The sequence below is a fragment of the Lissotriton vulgaris genome, chromosome 4_1 (assembly GCF_964263255.1).
Source record: "Lissotriton vulgaris chromosome 4_1, aLisVul1.2, whole genome shotgun sequence".
Classification (NCBI taxonomy): Eukaryota; Metazoa; Chordata; class Amphibia; order Caudata; family Salamandridae; genus Lissotriton; species Lissotriton vulgaris.
Window position 1 is genome coordinate 409,291,881 of NC_141691.1, and position 20,182 is coordinate 409,312,062.

Genomic DNA, 20,182 nt, shown 5'->3' on the forward strand with positions numbered 1-20,182 from the left:
AGAATCAGGTTAGACTGTCCCTACACTAGACTAAGTGACATCCCTACTTAACAAAACCCTGTAGCTAAAAAGGTGTCAGCTGTGGTGACTTCCAAAGAAGTTCACTCACTCTTCTTAGTCTTTTGGTGAAAATCTGTGCATTGCAGTCATGCCCTCTCTGCCTACCCATCCGCTCTCTAAGGGTCCTCAGGCCATCTGCTCTAACTCCACCCCAGGGTGCTGTCCCTAATACAAAATCAAAAGCATTGTCGAAACGCCCCTCAGAGACGCCCCTCACGTACACATTTCACGTGGTTTCGATTCTGGTTTCTTCCATGCTGATACTCTGCTGGGCCTCTTGTTAGCGTTGACCTTGCTTCCCAGGCTTCTTCTCCGCTCGCCGGTACCCCCCATTACATCCTTGGAACCTCCTCCAGGCCTGTGCCTGTCTCCCCGGACAGAGCTCTATTCATCACTCTCTTGATTGGAACCCCCTCACACCTGCAAACAGATACCCATGAATAGGGCCCCAAATTCCACCCTCCAGTTATCTAGGTTAAGCCATAATTTTTGCACAAGAATGACAATTTATGCTTTAACGAGACTCGATTCTAACTAACACGTGCAGATAAAAGAAACAACTTTATCTTTCCAGGCCTACTAAATTATCTTGCAAGCGGCCTGCACTCTGTGAACCTTTATTTCTAAAACTAAAACAATTCTTGTTAATACACTCTGATTATATGAAACACTTCTATAAACATAATTTCTAACGCGTAATCAATAATATTCTAAAATAGCAATGGAAGTAATAATCCGTTAAAGGAGAACTGCAAAAGCACGTTTTCGTTCTTCGTACATTCCCATGAGGCCTGCATTTCTACGTTTAGCAGCATTACATTGTCTTCTGCAATGGTCACATAACATGGAGTCTTAACAGCACTCTAGCATTTCTAAACATTACTACATTAGCTTCACACTCTTTTAATATGCACTCTACATTGATTAAACACACATTAGTATATGTATTTCTATATATTTTCGACGCTTCTAAATGTTTAACTAAATTCATGCATCTAAATCGTAAATATGGTGCACTTATACATTTTTTCTCAGTTTTGCGCTCTCTCATAATGCTATAGTCCCAGCTTGTTGGAAACATGCCATGGTAACTCCCCCGTTGAAAAAGCCCACTGCCGACCCCAAAGTTCCTTCGAATGTTCGCCCAATCTCTCTGCTGCCAGCCTTCTCCAAAGTCTTGGAGAGACATATCCATCTCCATCTAGCCCAGTTCATTGCAACCAATGACATACTTCATTCCTCCCAATCTGGCTTTCGCCCCGGGTTTTCCACCAAAACTACTCTCCTTGGCGTTACTTAGAATCTTCAGCATCTTTTAGATAGAGGAGACACAGCTGTACTGATCTTACTTGATCTCAGTGAAGCTTTCGATACCATCTCTCAGAGCATACTCCTCAGATCCCTCGCCTCTATGGGCATTGGTGGCCAGGCTCTTGACTGGCTGGCATCTTTTCTGACCGAGCGGACTTTTCAGACTTTTTCTAACACGGCCACCTCCAGAATCCATGCGTCACTTCACGGAGTTCCTCAGGGCTCGATTCTCAGCCCCCTTTTTTTTAATCTATATGTCACACCCCTGGCTCACATTGCGGAACGTATAGGGCTTACTCTGTTCACCTACGCCGATGACTCTCAGATTGCTTTCTCTCTATCACAATCCGACCAAGCCTCCACCTCTCTCCTTCAGTAGGTCTTAGGGAAATATCCAACTGGATGAACCTTAACCTACTTAAACTGAATGGAGAGAAGACTGAAGTCTTGGTCCTTGGTCAAAAGCAAGACCTCTGGAGTTCAAAGCATTGGCCACCAGAGATGGGCCCCCTTCCATCCCCATCGGAACACGTGCGCAATCTGGGAGTGACCATTGACAATGGCTTAACAATGCAATGTCAGGTTAACAAAGTGACAGCCACCTGCTTCACTATTTTACGTTGGCTGAGGAAAATTTTCTGGATGCTGCCACCTGACACCCAGAGGTCCATAATAAACACCCTGATAACCTCTCGGCTGGACTATGGGAACATTCTTTACCTAGGGACAACCAAGGCAGTTACAAGACGCCTCCAATTAGTTCAAAACGCTTCTGCGCGCTTGCTTTGCGGCAGTCATAGAACTGATCACATCACGGGGCGCCTCCGAGACCTCCACTGGCTTAAAGTGGAGAACTGAGTCAAATTCAAAGCCTTGAGTTACATGCATAAAATAAAGACAGGTTATGCACCCAGTTACTTGCAATCTCTTGTTAAAACCTACTCACCTGCACTCTCTCTCCGTTCTTCAATACAGGGCTTTTTCTGCGTGCCTAAATATAGACTTGCAAGAATGGGTGTACGGTTTTTCTCCTTTCTAGGACATAGACTTTGGAATTCCCTCCCCCTTAACATCCGTCTTGAGACCTGCTACGTTTGTTTCCGTAGAGCCATTAAGACGGCTGTTTAATCAATAATCTCTTAGTTTTCTCTTGTCTTAGTGCTCATTGTCTCTTTCAGCGCCGGGAACCCCATTGGGTAGCTGTTGCGCTCTACAAGCCCAATAAATAAATAAAATAAATACATTTGCCCCCTGGGGTGGGGTCTCCCTTGATGAGAGGGTACTTGCCCCCTACTCTTTGATTAAAATGTGCCCCTGGAGATGGGGTACCCAGGCCCCATTTGGGCTTGGCAAGGGAGACAAAATGCACCTTCCTCAAATGATAAGGTATTTGTTCCTGGCTGATTGGGTCCCGACCTCTTAAGGTTTGAGGAGGTGGGCCATGCGCTTCCTCCCCTGTAAATATATACATAGCCCTGAGGGATGGGGTTCCAATGGCCTCTTAACGCTCTGAAATGGGATCCACAAGGCCCATGTGGATTTGCGGAGGGGGGCCATGCACCCAACTCCCCTAATGTAAAAGTATTTAGACCTAAAGGATGGGGTACACAGAGCATTGAGGAGGGGGTCCATTCACCATCCCTCCTGTAATGAAAGTATGGCCTCAGGGGACGGAATCTCAAAGCCCATTTGGGCTGAGGGAAGGGAGCCAAATGCACCATTCCACTAATGTCAATGTTTTGGGCCCTGGGGATGGTTTCTTCAAGGCCTCTTAAGGCTCTGGAAGAGGGGCCATGCATCCCTCTCCTCTAATAATATATTTTTTTGCCCAGGGGATGGGGTCCATGGCGTCAATAGTGTCTAGGGCAAGTAGGGGTTGCTCACGCTCCCTCTTTTTTTTTAGAAACAAAAGGTCCCAGGGTCCCTAGGGCCACAGGTAACTTGGGGAGGGAGCTGTGTGACCCCCTCCTCTAGTCAGAGGTTGAGTGCTTGCAGGCGGTTGGACCCAGGGCTTAGCCACAGGCAATGCTGTGCAAACAATCTCCCACCACGCACAACCAAAGGCTGTGAGTGGGTGGGGTTGACTTTACATATTTTAATAAAATATTACTTAACGTTGAAAAACCCTAGAAATTAATTGAGAAAACAAAGGTTAAAGTGGCGTTATAGTCAGGTATGATAAAAATACCTAATTATATTATTTTATTTTTTTAAACCTTAGAAATTCAGTGAAAAAACTAAAGGTTCAAGTAACGCTATAGTTAGGTGAATATATCAGTGCCAACATAATGTTTTAAACAAAAACAAAAACAGACATGTAAAAGTTATATATAGCAGAGCTAACTGTAACTTGGGACCACACCATGCACTGCTTCAGACCTCACATAAAGCATCACTCATGACATGTTTTATGGCATAATTTATGTCACCACTGATGACATCTCAAATGCCATCATTGATGACATCACTAATGACATAATCCAAGCTTCTTGTGTACACATTACTCTATAAACGAGTATGTCATTGGAGGTTTGAAAGTAAGTGCAAAATATAATAATGTAAAGCGGTATTAATGTCATCACACAGGCAACTCCCATAGGTGAAGCAAGTTTGTGTTATGTGCAACGCTGACTCTATACCATACACTTCATGGGTAGCCAAGCTCATATTAACAATCAACCACAGATAGAAGTGTAACCCCTTTGAGCACAATGTTCAATGTGTATACAATTCTTCAGAGAAAAGTACGTTTCTACAGATACTCAACTTCTCTTACATTACTAATGCCCTACTACGGACAGCCTTTACCTATATCAAACCCTTCACAGTCACCGAACCTACAGTGAGAAATGTAGTGGATAGCAGAAAAAAAGCGGGTACTGTAAACAGTTTTTCTCACTGGAGAGAGTTTACTCTATACCAAACAGTGAAACTCTCATGATAAATGCATCACAGAGTATTAAAAAGTATCTACTAAGAACAAATTTCACTCAATGTAAAACTTGTCCAAAGAGATACTATTCATTAAAGAACCCCAAGGTTGGAAGGTGCTAACAGGTATACTATTTGCAGCCTTCATACTGTGGTGAAGACTTTACAGATAGCTCATCTTCTGAAACTAATCAAGCACATGTACATAGATTAGGATGTGGTGCACAGAGTCTTCTATCTTATGTAGAAATTGTCATGCTGAGACAATTATGTTCATATTCTCAAGGTTGCTTACAATAATTAGTATCTACTACGTAGAATTTTTGCATTTTGGAAACTTTTTTTGCAAAACCAAAAAACTTCTGAGGAACATACTGGACAGAAGTCATCAACTGGCACCTGCCCACAGAGTTACCCCTAAATAAAAAGACGTATAAAATGTTCAATACCTCTACACACGTATGATGCATTAAGAACGCATGCATTTTGTAAACACTTGCACCCATTAGTTGGACACATGCTGTACAGAATTAGGTAGAGAAGTAATATGGTGGTTACCTGCCGCTATTTAAGCTATAAAATAAACTAACACACTCATTAGATGATGTCATCAGTAATGTCTTTTGAGATTTTATAAGTGATGTCATAAATGTCCTAGAACATGTCATGAAGGATTTAGTATGCGAGGTTATAAGCAGGGCATGGTGTGGCACAAGATATTGTTAGCAAAGTGAATTTCCCTGTTTTTTTTATTTTAAAATGTTCTGTTGGCACTAACATGTTCACCAAACTATAACATATATATATATATATATACTAGCAGCCCATCCCAACCTTGTCCGGGAGCAATCAGGCTTCCCCGATGCCCGCCTGCTCTGACATTGCCCAGCAGCCCGGGCCCCCGGCCGCTCCGTCCCCCGCCTGCCCGACCCCCGCCAGCCCCGACATTGTCCTCTGGGTGTCACAAAGGCCCAGTGTTGAGGCACTCTGCATAAATCTCCATGGCAGATGCTGTAAGTCCCCGTCCCCCACCTGCCCCGACCCCCGCCTGCCCCGACATTGTCCCCCGGAGCCTTTCCTCAGCCGATGTAAATTGTACCCTTCTGTTTTGTTGTAACTCCCCGTCCCCCGCCTGCCTGACATTGTCCCCCAGAGCCTTACCTCAGCCGATCTAAATTCTATCCTTCTGTTTTGGTCTAAGTCCCCGTCCCCCGCCTTCCCCGACCCCCGCCTGCTCGACATTGTCCCTCGGAGCCTTACCTCAGCCGCCACTCCTCAGTTCACCACTCCTCCTTCTGTTTTGGTGTAAGTCCCCTTCCCCCGCCTGCCCCGTCCCCCGCCTGCCCGACATTGTTCTCAGCCGCCGCTTTTCAGTTCACCGCTCCTCGTCGCTGGTCACCGCTCCTTTCGCCGGTCCGCTGCTCCTCACCTCCTCCCCCGTGCCATGTCCGCCGCTCCTCCTAGCGCTCCTGGACGCCACACCTCCCGGCGCTACTTTGAGGGGACTACTTTTTTTATAATATAAATTTCTCAAATATAACGTATTTTTTAACTTTATATAGCCTATGTCCATCTGCACACCCTGAGGATTACAACGATGTATCGGGTGTGTGGCTTGGCGCTGTGGTTCTCGAGTTTACCCGCCTCAAAGCCTCAAAGTTCTCCCTTTATAATAGTAGTATATATATATATATATATATATATATATATATATATATATATATATATATATATATATATATATATATATATATATATATATATATATATACATATTTATTTATTATTTTTTTTTCACAATAGCCTACACCTCAAATAATTCCCTTGTTCCCAGTCTACAAACAAGAACTCTTCAAACTCCTCAATCACACATAGAATGTATAACGTTGGCCCTACTTATCTCAACAACCACATAAACTTCCACAAACCTATCAAACACTGTCATCCAGGCAGACTCCCACTTGCACACACATCCTCTGCATATAAGGAACCAGATCTGGCGGTCGTGCTTTCTCCTACCTCACCACCTCCCCAGTTCTTGAATTCTGCAAGAAACTGAAGAGCTGGCTCTTCAACTAATTACCACCCTTGCCTGACCAACGTAGCTCCTGGCTTTAGTGCCAGGATATCCTTCCGGGTGAGTCTTGTGCTCTATAAATAAACATTACATCACAATACATCACATCACAAATATGGGCATCCCATATGCACATTTATTGTGTGAGCTTGATTTAATATCACATAAAATAAGTTTTTAAGGGTTTAACAAGTATGATTAATGTGAATACTTTGAATGCAATGAAAATGCCCCTCTAAATACAGATGTATATGATGATGGGTGTATATTAGAAAGTGTGAAAATACTGCAATACGGTGTCTATGTTTTTAATAACAGATACATATGCTATTGTTTTTGCATTTTGTAGCTACATCAGCATTTGATGATTGAGATTGTATATAGCCAAACAAAATGTTTACTGACATGATAAAGGCTTGAAGTTAGATGGCAGAAACCATGGTTTCTTAGTTGATAATAGAGGGAGAATAATGTGCCTATATGAAAGGAGTACACAGATGTATACATGAAATATGGAATGAACATTGAAAAGAGAGAAATGCCCCACATCTAGTCAAACTCTCTTCCAAGATGTTCATTTAGATTATGAATGAGTTCTCTGTTTGGTTAGGTTTGTTTATTTTTCATGCTTATGCTTGATGTATCTACAAATATGGATACTGTGATGAAAGATAGAATATTATTTCTTGTAATAAAGATGAATATCTATTGATATATGATGGATTGTAAGGTGTTAATGAGCTGATTTAAATAGGTTTCATTTCTTGTTTATAGTTATGATTAATGTGCCAAGTTACCTAAGTTATTTTTGGAACTATTCTGTTGTTATGAATGGAACGATTGATAAAATTAAATCCTGAACCTCAAAAGATGATTTACTACTTGCACATCAGAATCTGCAGCCAGTGAGGAAGACTGGGAGTAAAGTGGTACCAAAGTGGGTCTTTCTCACACACAAATGATCTCTTGAAGTGTCCAAAAACTGGGATGAATTAGCATCTTTAGGCTAGAAGAGTACTTGGAAACTAGTGCACCAGTCACCGTGAAGCTGGTTTGTATTATTTGAACGTACCCATTCAAAGTTAGTCACTATAACTGCATGTGTATTCACTCTGGCCACCACTAAATGTGTATCTTAAAGTATTACAAATGTATTTTAAAATGACGTCTATGGACCTTTACATCCTTTGTTTGATTTAAGGCCTTGTGTTAATCCAATGTTGGAATTAAACCTGTCTGAAAATTCAGTTTTTGTATAGGAACGGGAACATGCTTTCCTAAAGTCGAGCACAAGCGTCATCATAGCTGAATAACTCCATCCTGCCCATGAGCCTGGACCCTCACTTTTGGGATTTGAAGAGTTCTTTTATGAAAATGGCTACATATTATTTTTAAAAAGTGGTTAAGAAAGATGTGTAATCTGAGCTTGTTTTGTGTGTTGTGCAAAAAGCAATGACCATGTCAGACACCCTTTCAGTGGGCCACGGGGCAAGCAGGAGCTACTGGGGCCACCCGTGGTAGCGGAGGCCTTTTACTCTCGATGTCTGGGGCGTGACATACTATGGATCAACTGGTCCAAGCACCCCTATTGCACCTGACTCTCAGTTAGGTAGCATTGAACGTGCAGTTAAGGCTCCTTTGGGGGGAAGTGCAGATACAGACCAGTGACACAACTCTTTACTCAAAGCGCAAGTAGCGCAAGCAAAAAATCAGTGTCCAGCCAAATACTTGTTTTTATAAAAAGAAGTATTTGAATTCTAATTCTAAAGAAAACAACATTTGAAATCAATAACACAATATACCTTGAGGTCGGGGCTCCAGTAGTTGTCAGGCCACTCCCAGTCCCACTAACTTTCGTGCAGCGGGTTTGATGTTATTCCCCATTCATTGTTGTCCACATCCAGGGAATGTCAACTAGTAGGCCATACTCAAGAATTCTCCACTCTACTCCATCGGAATTACTTCGGAATTACAGTCACAAGAGTATATGGAGTCCCAGTACCGTTCCCAGTATGTCACCCGGGGCTGCAAGGGTTAAGTTCTGGCTTACCCACTCTGCAGTACAGCAAAGTCCTGCTCTAAAATGGCAAAGTCAGGCTACTTGCGGTCACAAGCAACAGCAGATTCTAGTGATCAGGGTTGTTCCTACTCCAGTGAATGCACAGTAAGTCACACTTCTCCTGGCAAAGGGGGTCAAGTTGATCTCCTTGTTCCCACGGGGCTTCAGCGATGTCCTTTGATATCCGGGCAGTATGTGGGACGGTGCCACCTTGGTCACAGCAGCACTTACTTGGACTTGGGCAACAGCCGGAACCCTTGGACTCCGTGTTTCCGGTGGTCTCTCCTGATATACGGGGTCACTGCTCCAGCACTCACATGTCCAGCACGCTGACCTGGCCTTGATGTTCATTGTGGCCCCCTCTCTGGCATACTAGGTCATGCAGGTCTGGCACCCTCCAAACAACACTCGTGCCTCAGCTCAGTCCACAGCAGTCCTTCTTGGCACACAGGGGTTGCTGAATCAATCCAGCACATTGGCTATGGCCCTATCGTTGCAAATATGGATTCCTCACACCTCTCATGGGGAGAGCTCATGATAGGGCTCCCCGTTGGACCTTGCTCCTTCCAACACTCTCCTCTTCCTCATTGGACACACCGGTCTTGGCAAGCAGGCAGACGCTGGGGCTCCAGGCTCCAGGGCAGCTGGTCTTGGTTTCCTTGTGTGATGTCCCCTCACCCAGGAAGACTACCAAGCAGAAGTCTTGGAGAGCTTCTCTTTCTCGCACAGCTTACTGGCTGCTCGGCAGATGACAAAGTTTGGGGTCTCAAACGCCTCTACTTATAGTCTTTTCATAGTCACAATATTCCATTTAGTGTCTGAGTCTTTGAAGTGTTATGTTGGGGTTCTGTTTCTTTGAAATTGGCATCTTTCGTTTTCTTCTTCCTCCTGAAGGACATCTGTCACAGCAGGCAGGACTCTGAAGCAGATAAACCCACAAAAAGATTCATGGGAATGACCAGAGTTCTCACTTAGATGTCAGTCACAGTGATATCTGCATCAAAAGGTTCCCAGCCCTACTCTTTATTAAATCCCTTATCAGCCCCATCTCTCTCTTCCAGAGATGCATCCAGGTCCCTTCCCTGTGATCTATCATTGAATAAAACAGCCATTTGAAATGCACAGAGAGACCCTGACTCTCCCATCCTCCAGTGCATGTTCCTCCCAGCTTACAGGAATGCAGCAATACACAAATCTTCTGCACGCCCTTCCACATCTACTTGATGTAGACCAGGGGTGAGTTAAGCACACAGCAGCAGAACTTTCTAAAAGGGAAGTGAGCCTGAAGGCCTCACTCCAGTGACGCAGGGTATAAAGGTCCTGCTCACTCCCACTTATCACTACACGGTATGCTGCAACCACCATGGTTGTGCTGCTTAACTCCTAGTGAAGACGGTAGCCTTCCACCACTATATGGGAAGCGCTTTAGGTGCCCCCGGTCCAACAAGACCTCAATCCATGAGACAGGCCTATGTCATAATGCCAACTCATGATCCATTTACGCCTATGATAAAAATCTGCATTAGGGATCCAGACATCAGCACCATTGGGCACTCAGTGAAGAAATACACATCTCTTATAATGCAGAGGACTTTTCTGTCCAAACAGACTAGAATAAAAGCTGAGCTTTTGAGTGATTCTCCAGAGTAGGCCTCACCTCCTCATTCATAACAGTTTCAGCAGTGAGTAATGCAAAAGCAAATGTGGTGAATTAATGTGTTATAGGCACTGCGTGAAGACAAGTTAACAGTCAATGAGGATGCCCTGGTTGCCTAACCTTGGACCTGTCATTGGGGCGACCTATAGAAATTGGCCAGGTGAATGGAAGAGTTGAAGAGGACAAAGAGCACAATCTCTCTCTCTTGTCTATTCATGCAGTCAGCAATTGAGGTATATTCACTGGTAGACTTGTTTCAGGTACTCAACAACTTGCTGATGCCTCTTAGGTCTCCCCTCAAGGTACATCTGAGTTTCATCACCTATGTTTGCAGTATTGAATATCAAGTAAGGAAAATCATTATTTCTTAATATTGCAGCCAAAATACAGAGAACAAAAATATCAAAAGGTAAGTGCATATAGGGAAGTATAGACCAAATATTATTAACTCCACATCTACATACCTTGAAGATATACATATATCATCAAGGTACATATATGTGGGATTAGGTATATCAAATATATACACACTTTCCTGTTGGTATTTTTGTCCTCAATATTTTGGCTATGATATTAAGGTATAAAAATATTCAGGACCCACTATATCACCTACACTGTTTTGTATTTTCAGGATGTTCATCATAGGTAAGATTTAAGCACCTAAGAGGATTGTGAGAGCGTGACCCTTGGAGCACTCTGCAGGTGATGGAAATGTTTGCACCAAGGATCAATCACAGTGCCATTTGTTAAGTAGTGTTTAGCATGAAGAATGTCATCCACCTTACACACACCACATCACCATATACTTACAGGCAGTCTAGAGTATTTTTTAATCTCATAGCAACAAATGCTGGTGATATGTAGAGTAGAGCCATGGTACTCTCCTTGATGTTGTGCATCTAGAAGATCTGTTGTGATGTTAAATAATGAGGATTTCATCTTCAAAAGTGAGCAGAAGTCTGGTAGTTATGCGATGGTGCTTTGGTCTCCAATCAGGAGAACAATGTTCAGTGTATTTGCCAAGTGGGAAAGGACTGGGATAGGTATGTAGTTTTGCAAAATCTATTGGAAATGGGCATAGGTTTTGAAGAGTGACATGATGGTGATCATACTTTAGTTTTGTGAAATTGCAATGGTTGATCCAGTGCCTAATTTGAGCCTGCAGTTGCAAGTGTGGCTCACCCACACTTATTATTTGCGACCATTATTTATTTCTCATCATCAGACTTTGACCCAGAGCAAGAGAGCCTTGAACCGAGTGAACTTACTGCACTTGCACTTTCCTGTTGGTCCTAGACTGTGCCGGTCCCTGCAGGAGGAGCTGCAAGATGCAACAGGCGCAGGAGGGCCATACATTTGACTGAGGTGTTCGGCGGGGTGGGAGCCTTGAACCGAATGAACTCACTGCACTTGCACTTTACTGTTGTTCCCTAGAGTCTGCCGGTCCCTGGAGGAGGAGATACGAGACCCGGCGGGCGCAGGAACGCCATACATTTGACAGGTGTCCCGCAGCGTGGGGCGCATAACGGTGCCAAGACCGGGCCAAGAAGGGCCCGTCTTAGCCCGTCAGAGGCTGAAGGAGGCTGGGCTGGGCCACCCCTTGTGGTTATTAAATTCGCATTCAGGTAGTCTATGAAAAGAGGAGACCAGACCCACAGCCAAACACGGATACGTGGGACTTTTACGCAAGTTCCTTGGATTTTAAAAACGTAATTCAGGCTAAATTTCCGATTTGTAAATTTGTACGAACTTGATAACATTTTTTTTTTTTTTTACTCCTGATCTTAACCGGCGTGGCCTTGAAAAGACTTGCTATACTCCCTAAGAACCGTGAACTGTGAAAAGCTGCTACCCTGTTAAAATGGGGGAAAAGAAAGGCTACAAATAATCTGCCTTCCCCGGCGGCAAAGGGGCATCTCAAGCACACCTTATTGAGTTATCTGACGGGCGTAGGGGCCCTTGAGAAGCAGATTTCTACAGTAGAATAATCTATACACAAAGATAAACAGGGGGTTTTAGGCAGGAAACTCACTGAGACTAACATCCAGCTGGCCTCCTTGGGGCATTTAGAAGGCATAGATGGCATGGCGGGTACACAATCACTATTGCGAAATGGTTGCATTCACTATGAGACTGACCGTATGTCTGTTAGCGATCAGGAGCAGAACTCACAACCCCCGCCTAAGCACGCAAGAAACCCAAGGGCGATAAAAAAATTAAGGTCATCTGCCAGAGCTGATCAGCCACACTATGGGGGTCCTAAACCAACTATACTGAAACCCCACAAGAAAACAAGTAAGCATAGCAACATATCGATCCTACCTCCAAAAAACAATCTGCTGTTGTTCCCATACGTAGAAAACCTAACAACTTTGGTAAAATATCTAGATCTATTCGTTAGAGGCACGTTACTAAAAATAGTTAGGGAACCAGCAACAGGGAAGGGACACAAGGTGAGGTTAGTTATGCTGGAAAAACTTTACGGGCATTGGAAGAACTACCACTTTCTGTACGGTCTGATTACTCCCAGGAAAAAATAGGATATATGAGATAGGCACCCAACTTCAGAAACGCAAACCCGGCCCAATTATTTAATAATGACCGCCCCCTAAATCCAGTTTGATTGAGAACTCCAACAATCCCAGACGGTCTAGAGTTACCACCAGCAGCAACACCTTATACTTTCATCCTTGCTAATGTCCCTAGACTAATGGCGCAGGATAATGAAACATGAGATTCTCTAAGAAATAAAGCATTGCACTGGCTGGGGCCAAGATAGGGTTAACCGAGTTACTTTTTTCAGACCTTAATATGGTAAGAACAGTATGTTGGCTCAGGAAAGGTGGTAAAACATTACCAGGGAACTGTATAGTCCTGCCATTTAAAACACCCAGATTAGTAGAATATATTCTCTGGAAATCAGGAAATACCACCATCACACCGCAAAGCATTAATGTCCTACCCCTGGGCTATTTCTATCAGCCAACCCATCATAGTAGCCCCCGAATGATTAGGGGAGGCGGATCAGGGAATTAATATAATATTCCCAATGTGGTGGTAAGAAACAGATTTTATCCCCTAGCTAGATTAGAGGAGATAGATTGACTCAATAAAAGGAAATGTAGTAACAGGTTTAAAGGGAACACTGACACCTATACTTCCCTATATATTTCTGGTAGCAAATTAAAAGCTACGATAAAACCAGTTAATGGAACCTCAACAATTTATGCAGATGTGTCCTACGGAACCGATAACCTTGGGAACCCAAGAGCAGAGAGTAAAGGGGGGGAGGATTATTTTAGTATGGGGGACACCACTAAAGATACTCAACTACATATCTCTGTTGATAGCTTATCCTGTGAGTCAGGCATGATACATGATACATCTCACGCGGAATGCGTCCAGCCTGGAGGGTCAGTGTTTGATCAAGGAAATATGGGGAATATATCTGTGTTATTTTGGAATGTAGCTGGTTTCCACTCAAACCTCACAAATTCAACCTGGCTAGAGTTTATTGATAATGTTAACATACTATGTTTACAAGAAACTTGGACGGTAGATGAAACTCATATTAATGGTTATATGACGTTCCATTTTCCGGCTGTTCCTGTTATACATGGGAGATCTAAGGGGGGTTTATGCATTTATATTTCTAATCGCTTGAATATTGACAAGATTACCCTGATAACCTCTGATATTTTTTTTATCAAAATGTAACTATGTATGTGGACAAACACTGCTGTTATGCATTGGTACATTTTTATAATAATGCTGAATGAGACCAAATTGTGAACGTTTTAAAAGGACTGGCCCGAGATTTGAATAAGCTACAAAGCGGGATAGCAAGGGAACTGATTGTTGTTTGGGGGGTGATTTTAATATTTGTCTGTGTCCATTGAGTGGAGGGAAGAATTGTGAATTGCACCTAGAGAATCAGAAACCTAGAGGTTTGCTTTCACTTTCCCCATTCAATATAAGGGGAAACGTTAAATGAGATTATATTTTCTTTTGATTTAGGATTCGCGAACAATCTCTGTTTCCCCTCTGTCCCCTTCACCCAGACATTTTAACGGAAGATTTGTGAACTCAATTATAGACTATATAATATTTCTGAATAGATATGCCTCTAGACTTATGAGCTTCAGAACGCATGAAATCGCCCTAAGCGACCACTTCCCACTTAGTATAAATCTAACCTGCCCCAATGAACTACGAAATCCTAAGTGTAATTCAGTATTATCAGTTAAAAACATAGCTATGAATAAAACAAATGGTTATTCCTCACAATGGGGGAAGGTTGAGCCAATGGAGTTTACTAGACAAATTGTGGCAAATTGTTTAAACTCCTTCTTAACCTGCCTGGATGAGAAAAGTACCCATGTTGAAATCTTAGAATCCTACTTCCAGATCACAAACAAAATAAAAGAGCCCTGTGGGTCGTGAATAGGAAAGATCAGACATGCAGTCATGGATGGTTCGATTTGTGATGCACTAAAGCTTACACAAGATTAAAACAAGCCTTACATAAACCAGATAGATGCATCAATGAGATCAGGCAGTGCAGAAAGGAATACACTCAGGCTCAGAAGTCCCGTAAAAAGGAACTAAATGATGAAACATTGATAGTGCTGCACGAAGCTTCACAAAATAGCACCAGGTGCAGGGAGATTATTATTGGCAATAGAAAGGTTGAACCTACCACAACATTCCCTTATTTAGGTATTTTACTTGACAACAAGGGGACATGTTATCAGGCTGTAAGAAACAGGAGACTGTTCATTATGAAAGCTACTACGGCCCTGGCTATCTTGCAAAGAACCTGGAAAGAAAACCTCCAGCCGAACTCCTGGAAATTTATAAGGCAAAGTGCATCAGCATAGCAATGTCCTGGTCGGGTGTGTGGGGCTACTGCACTACCAAACCTATTCAACAAGTGGAAAATGCTTTTTTAAATACGTCCTGGCGGTTCCAGACAGCACTTCTATTTACATATGCCACTCAGAACTAGGTTTGCCTTACATTACAGATACTATTAAGATCCAACCAGGATTTGGACAACCACTACAACTTCCATTAACCAAGTTAGACTGGGCTCTGGAGATCCCCTGGCTGAATTATATACAAAAATGTTTGAAATGAAAGATCTGGGTCACCCAGAATATTTTAACAATCCTGATATTTTCCACACACTAAATAGAACATTTCTTTAAAAATCCTGTATGACACTCATGGAGGCAAATAGATTTGCAAGCCAGGCAGCCAAGTCGTTGGTACAATCCAATCAACTTATACTCACTACATATGGTACACAGCCGTACCTAAATTTTGCATTAAGTGGGTATGCGATTTGTTTTAACCTGTTTTAGATTTAAGCTTTCCTGAACTAAACGACTGGTCTCCAACACTAATTAGTTGTCCCTGCGATAACCAATCCCAGCAATCAACTATGCAGGTGGTTTTATTTTGTAAATGTTATGTACCGCAAAGGAAAAGATGGATTTGCCCTGTTTTAAGACTCTGGGGACTGAGACAATGCAGGCCTGCGTTCCTAGCCTTGCAGTTTCTGGATAAGGAATGTTTCACAAAGTCAATTGCTTCCTTCTTGAAAAGCATTATTAAACACTGGAAAGGCATGATTATATGAAAATCCGTAAGAGAGCAGAAGGATTTTGAAAAACGCAGTGGGTACTAATCAATGTATTTTTTAGTAATTCGTTTTTTTATGTATTGGGTATTCTTTTAACTACATAATCTTGATATTTTAACAGTTTTGCTTTTATGATTTTTCTGTACAAAAAATCGAATAAAGTTGAATTGAATTGAATTGATAAGATCTTTTGTGAATGGGTGCTGGTTTTGAAGAGTGACATGATGGTGATCATACTTTATTTAGTTTTGAGAAACTGCAATGGTTGATCCAGTGCCTAGTTTGAGCCTGCAGTTGCAAGTGTGGCTCACCCACAATTATTATTTGTGACCATTATTGATTTCTCATCATCAGACTTTGACCCAGAGCAAGAGAGAAGCGGCAGAAAAGGGAGAAAGAAGGAGGAAGCTAAAAGATAAGAAACACAGCATATAACAGTAAAAAGCAGACAGCATGGTTGAAAAAGTGTACGAAGGAGTGAGCCAAAACGGCAAGAAGTGTACAGAGGGGTGGATGGAAGCGGTATGAGGTGGAATCAAGGCTTGACGGCCTTTGGATTCCGCTATGGCCAGCAGCAGGTTCTGGAAATAACTTGGGGCGTCAGCACTTAATTTTTCACAAATTAAGCCCCTGGTTGATCATGATGAGTTAACACCCGGGATGAGGAGAGGAGCAAGTACAGGGACACCGAGGCTGAATGTTTTTTGAACTTCAGATTCATTTTAGCTCTCACGTACTCGTAGGTGGCAGGAATCTGGAGTAGCCACTTTATAGCAAGATTTCCACTTCCCATCTCTGCCTATAACTTGCACTAATATGGCCTGTGCCAATAGCATTCAAATTAACAATGGATTTAACAAATTCAATGTAACTCAATTTGATTTAATTCCGTTTAATGAAATGCGATAAACTGAAGTGTGCACACTAGTATTTAAACATGTAACCAGAAGACTGCACACACATCTGTAAAGCAAGCACTCAGTTTAGTGGAATGCTGTATATTAAAGTGATAATTCCCAATAATAGAAGTGCATTCTGCTCTTGTTTAGTCGAGAACGTGTGCAACCGCACTGAATGCTCATTCTCTCGCCTGGCTGCCTCTGGTATGCTCTCATTGTTTTGCCTTATATCTGTGATCCAACCTTTTAGGGGCAGAACTGACACTTCCATAGTTCTGGCGCCCGTGTTGTGTAATATCTGGTATCCCCTTGGGACTGTGTATCCCCTGCGCTTCGGCTGTCTTTGGAGAATAAACTCAGCCCGGGCAGGATCAGACCGAAGCAGCCAGCACCCACGCCTCTGAGATTATTACACTAAGGACACTCCCCCTTGTACCAGCCTGGGCGGATTGTGGCGTGCAACTGTGGAAAGCATCGTGAAAACATGACCTTTCATGCAGGCGACGCGCACGCAGGGAACCGCGTGTTATGACAGGCCCTTGCTTTACGCAGTACTTTTTATTACAAACAATAAACATTGTGTAGTCGTGTAAATCATAGTTCATTGTTGTACAACGTTGTTAGAAATGAACAGAAATATATGCATTGACAGCTAACCCATTTTTGTCTAACCACGTCGCCTGGTCAGATTTTTAATTTTTTTTACAACTGCACCAACAATGGGCAAGTACATCCGAGCCACATAAAGGAAATTTCCGATCGCAAACCACTGCCAAGTATTAACGTAAGTGTCGTTGTGGTACAAGCAAGTATTTCTATATTTCGATGTCCTCTCCCACAGCACCAGCGTCAAGTTTATTCACGCTGACGACCCCACTGTGTGACCTAAAATAAAGATATGATGGTTCTCCCGAGCTTCTGTACAGTTGCACACCCAGATGATGGAAACATATGTACTTTTACTTAGAAATGCTTCTCTGAGGCGTGAAACCAGATGGAACCCAGGGCTTTAAGTGGGCCGGATCCTGCCGGTGCTCAGCACCGGCAGTTCTTTAAAGCAGGTGCCCAGATGGGTCCCTAGCGGGCTCTCCATTTTCACCCTCACTCTCAGAATGGATACAAAATCTTAACTCTACAGCAGTTCACTATTTCTGAAATAACTTTTATTTTTTTGCAGTTCTATATTGCAAAACTCGAAGTACTTTACTTGAGCACCAACAGGGACATATTCATTTATTAATTGGTAGGCATGGGCGATGAAGTGATTTGCCCAGAAACACAGGATGTTGAGCCAACGCTGAGACTCAAACCTGCGTCCTCAGTTCCAAAGTTGCCAGCTCTGGTCATTACGCCACAACCACTTGCGCAAGAACGAAAGCATTATCAATATTAAATACATCGAAGCCATAGTTGTATGCATACACGTAGTATATCTAACTTATGCAACTGACAGCCTTTGACAAAGCCAATTGTCCTGACTTATAGGTGTAATGCTACTTTTTGTATCATATATGTGGAGGCAATAACAGAAGCAGCAAAATACCAGTCGGGCGGCCGACTATGCTGAGCACAGATTTTTCGCATATATTAAGCCACGCCCTTAATTAATATCGGCCACGCCCCTTTGAGAGACCCACTAGTTTTTTCATCCCATTTAAAGCCCCGATGGAGCCAGTCATGTAATAAAAGCCCCCCCAGTGCAGGGGGAGGGGTCGGCGAGCGGGTACGAGTTCTAGGGGCCCCTCAGCAAAAGTGGTAGGTGGTGGGCGACGTACTTTGCAGGGGGGCCTCTCCGGTTTCCTTACGTCACTGGATGGAACCAGGCCAAGAGACGGTAAGGGCACAAGAGGACAGCTCATACACCCTCAATGCTAGTCCATGCGTGAGTGACCTACTAAAAACGAGTTAATAATAAAAAAAAGGTACTTTCACTGGGACACTGAAACTGCCACAGAAGCCTGGCATGCAGCGCCGTAACATCTTCAATTTAAGTCGAGTTCTAATTCAATGCGGTAGGTAGAAATTGCAAAACATGAAAAACGCGTCTTACCTTTGTTTAAAAGTTAGTGAGTAAAGAGCAGGAAATCCTTCAGGTTGTCGCTGCCAGCACCCAAAGTGAACTAACTGCTCTCTGCTCTGCTTTGCTTTCAAAGAGAATGCCAAGAATTTAGCCTGGCACCAGAGTAATCCGACTTGAGGAAGCCTCTTGTGTGGGCAGACGATATTGGAGAAAACTCCACACCTAAGTCTGAAGGGACAGGGCTGTTTCTGCGAGGAAATCACATCAGAAATGGGACGCTAGCCACATCTAAAGATTATTCTTTATTTGAATACAGAATACCCGATACAGACCGACCCAGAACAGACACACACGTGTATAAATCATCTAAAATGTAATAAACTTCCGTTTTGTTATGTTTTGTTATGTTGTGCTATTTTATGGTATAATATGTGTTACTTTTTAAGTGCAACGTTCACACGCCCTATTTGGAGCACCTTGGTTCTCTTGAACTCTGAAGGAATTTAGTCCTCCAATTTAATTAAAGGTAGCTCTTTTACACCGTTCTAAACCCAATGTGGGAGTAGGTTTATTGACAGTGCGTAGGAGAATGTTCCTAAATCTGTCCAGATCTGAGAATGAGCACCCTTAATTTGATAATGATCGAATCTTGGATATTTGTACTTTACGCTCCTCATAGGAAGGGGCATTTTAAATATGGGATACTCATGGACGTTTCTGGACAGGAATGTCAGGTCTTGGTCCTTGCATTGTCAACGAATTATAGAGAAGGCATTAAGCTGGCTGGCCAATCCCCTCACACACTAAGGGCTAGTCAGATACAGTGAGGCAATGCAAGCTAGTTATTTTTTGTGTTGCTCTGATCTCTTAGAGGCTGGCCTCCTTCTGTGAGAGCTCTTCTCCTCCCATGTTCGATGATCACCTCTTCTCTCCCCTTGCTGTCCTTGTGTGTGTGTCTCCTCCCACACCACTTCCTTTCCTCCTCCATCCTCTCAGAAAGTGGTATCCATTATCTGGAGGACTGGCCAGGGTGCAGGCAGGGTGGCCACAGGAGCATGGATCTCTGCAACATACACAACATTGCCTTTTACAGGCAAAAAGTGAGAAGAGCATGCAGTGATGACGGATCAAGACTTGAAAAGAAAAGAGAAGAGTTGAGAAGAAAATCAAGTATATAAAGTGAGAGAGAAAGGGAGACAGAAAACCGACCCAGAGAATGATAGGCTCAGGTGTGCAACTTACTGTCACATTTCCTCAAATAGCCACTGTGCTTCTTGACCCACCCCACATTACTGTTGTAACTCTACACCTGGAGAGTTGTGTACCTTATTCGGATGGTTGCCAACATCACTACTTGAGATGGCATTGCTGCCTTTATCTTCTCCTTTGTGAAGGAGAGAATACTCCTCCTCTATTGGGGTGTAGTATTTCTTTAGTTATGGTGTGTGAGCAAGCGACTGCGTTCACCATCATGTCATTGACACGCATGACTAGCATGGTTTCTAGAAAAAGGTCTTCAGG

General features: G+C 43.1%; 1 protein-coding gene across 1 annotated transcript in view; it reads right to left on the reverse strand.

The window, feature by feature from the left end:
* The window catches only part of LOC147718813 (xaa-Pro aminopeptidase 2-like), a 598,118-nt gene extending 579,316 nt beyond the window's left edge, over positions 1-18,802 (reverse strand). Inside the window, exon 1 of the mRNA XM_086918810.1 lies at positions 18,692-18,802. The gene's annotated coding sequence lies outside the window, so the exon portion shown is untranslated. The remainder of the gene's footprint in view (positions 1-18,691) is intronic.
* Between the last annotated feature and the right edge of the window lie 1,380 nt (positions 18,803-20,182).